Consider the following 3060-nt stretch of genomic DNA (forward strand, 5'->3'; position numbering starts at 1 on the left):
CAAATGTCAGATTTAACAGTTAATTTGAAATAAAAATTTGTTTAACGGTGGAAATTGTGTTTCACATTATTTAAATTATATTCACACACAAAACGTGAAAATTTTTAGTGAAAGTTTTTTCCTTTGTAAAATTATTCTCTCAAGTCTCGGCTATTCAACAATAAATAAAGTAAGACATATTTTTCTTATACATAGTAGCCTATTATTTTTTTTTTTTTTTGTGCAGAATTTATCATTATAATCAACTTAATTATTTCCTGGATTTTGTATCACCATAGTCCCTAACTGTATGTAAATGGGATTCAAATCGAAAAAAAATTCCCCATTTTGTGCCCCCCCCCCCCCCCCACACACTTCTCAAACCGCTCAAACAAAAGTTACACCCTTGTATAAAATGCTTGAATGTGTATGCTGGCACATTATGTAACCCCCCTCTACAAATTTTGCTCGTTCACCAATGACTCATCATCACTCGTTGTGCGCAAAGGGAAAGTTGGCTTCAACCTTAAAACAGTTCCCCTCAAACAGCTCAACTTAGCACCCGTTGGAATGATGTCTCACTGCCTTGAAAACCTCTCTTAAATGTTACGGTATGTTTCTCAGTGACCCATTCTGTGCAAGTCTGCAAAGTGGGGCATTTCAAACTACAGCTGGAAATTCACAGCAGCTTGTCTCTTATTCAAAGTAGTCTACAGGAATTACTTCGAAGACCAGTGACTGTCATGGAAATCAACCACGGAGGTGAGATTTGTGGGCTTATAACCGCAGTACGTTTTCTTTGATGGTACATTTTCTGTCCTGCTTTCTGTCTACTGAAGAGTTACAGTAACTTTAAATGCATGCCAAACACCCCATTCCTCCCGCTGTGTAAAAGCAATTTTCAATACAGTTTAAAGTAGGCAATCTTATTGGCATGATTGTGTTTACACACAATATTGCCAAATCATTATTCATTCAAAAAAAAGTTGTGAAAAGAAAATAAATATACAGCGTACATTATAAAAACTTGACTAAGACATGTTGTGTTGTTAGCAGTCTACTTAAAAGCTAATACATTGTTTAGGTGTTTAGGTATTTGGTCACTTGGGCAATGTTTCTCACTCTTCCCGCCACAAAAGCGGAATAGCTATCTGTATATAACATCCTGGATGTGCTTCTGGGGTGGTGTATTCAGGATGCGGACGCGCGCTCTCTGAGATTCTCTCGCTCTCTCTCTCTCTCTCTCTCTCTCTCTCTCGTTGGTTGGTGTTTGTCCAACGGGTAATGTAACCGACTATAGAATAAATATATATTAATCTTACCACAGGTGCCATGCTTGAATGTCTGTGGAGGACACTAGTAAGAGTCTGGAGACTCCTGTTCTGCTACGTGACTGATGACTCTGGTATGTAGGGAAAAGGATTTCCAAAATATAATTTCACCACTCTTATACTCTTCACAAAGCAGAAAACTTGCAGTTGCAGTATTTGTTTTTGTTATTTATAATCTTAAGAAACACAATGAGATCACGTGGCCAAAGTAAATTCTATATGTGATGTCTTACCAGAAATCAAACTTTCAGAAGAAGAAACTGAACCAGTGTCCATCATCTCCAGCGTCCCTAGCTCTGTCCATCCATGGTTTGAGAAATATGGAGAAGATGGTGGAGTTTAGTGTGGAGGGCTGAATACATTGCTTCATGTGTTATTATTGCCATTGCTCATGCACTATGTATTAGGAGCACACGCCTTTACTGTGGAACCACTCGCGATTACTCTGAAGGACAAGATTTTCCCAAAAGAGCCAGACTGTAAAAACATTACCTCCAGTTCATTTGTTACACTGTAAATGGAAAACTGAGCCAAGCACATGGTACTGTTATTATCCTAAACTGTAAATTCATGAGTATTCAAACTTGACGAGTATTAATTTTTATTGCCTGGAAATGAGTGTCTAAAATTTTTGTATCTAAAAATACAGGATGTCATTTTTAGCCCAACTGGATTGGTTTAGGAAACAAATACAACATTGAGTCACACAAAAATCTGGCCAGTGATAATGTATTTTTGCAGGGCCATCCAAAAATGTGCATCAGCCTGGTTCCCTTAAACCACAATTTCAATTGGCTTTTGGATTATTGCAGAAAATATGCTTTGTGGCCAACAACAGTTCATGTTTCTTACACGTTTTGTAAGAATAATCTTTACAGATGAAGCCTGCTTCGGAAGCTAAATACAACTGTCAGAGGTAAAAAGCTAAACTTAGACTATAAACTAATTAAACAATGGTCACATCATTTCACTTTATTTCAGACATCAGACAAAAAACCTACAAAAACACATGATCCCTGCAGCAGTCATGGCACAGCATTGTTGCAACTCTTGTCTTTTCAGTTTCCATTACATCCAAAGATCTTTTAGATGTCAATCCAGTTGGTCTTTTCTGCACTGTTTGTTCACTTCACTGATTTGCACTCTATCTGCCATGTGCCTTGTGCTGCTTTATTTAACTTGATTTTTAATTGTATTATGTGTCTTTTTTAGATTACCTTTTTGTATAGTTGTTTCTACATTTTTGACAATAACTCTTGACAATAAAGCAGACTTGACTTATATCTGTTTTTGATATATGATATTTATGGTTTTTTTATTAAATGCAGGTGTACACATAAAAAAAAATGTTTTGTAGCATTTGTATATTTTATGTAATGAAGCAAAACTGTAGTTTGGAAGTCTGTGGTTAACACCCACACAGAGTTTCACGTAGCTCAGCAGATTAAAAAAAAACAAAAAACAAAGTTATATCAGAGTTGAGGAATGTATGAATGTATATTTTTGAGAATGTAACTTTTCCCTAAATGTAACAATAATTTTTTTTTTAAATATCTTATAACAGCTACCCATTTAATTCTAATGTCATTGCAACTCTCTGCAGTCAATCAAAAATAGCAAAAGCGATAAGGAAATCTACCTTTGATGCTCAGTAGATGCATGTCATTTATAACTAAAGGGAAATTCCAAATGTCTTATGAGCATGTTGTCATTGGCATGCAGCACTTCCTAATAATCACATTGTGCACAT

At 35.9% G+C, this 3060-nt stretch overlaps 1 long non-coding RNA gene across 1 annotated transcript; it reads left to right on the top strand.

The window, feature by feature from the left end:
- The first annotated feature begins 602 nt into the window (after positions 1-602).
- LOC127945389 (uncharacterized) lies at positions 603-2590 on the top strand. The gene is made up of 3 exons (XR_008150728.1): positions 603-741; positions 1307-1384; positions 1547-2590. It is a non-coding gene; the product is annotated as an uncharacterized LOC127945389 (long non-coding RNA).
- The last annotated feature ends 470 nt before the right edge of the window (positions 2591-3060 follow it).

Source organism: Carassius gibelio, chromosome A3 (assembly GCF_023724105.1).
Source record: "Carassius gibelio isolate Cgi1373 ecotype wild population from Czech Republic chromosome A3, carGib1.2-hapl.c, whole genome shotgun sequence".
NCBI lineage: Eukaryota > Metazoa > Chordata > Actinopteri > Cypriniformes > Cyprinidae > Carassius > Carassius gibelio.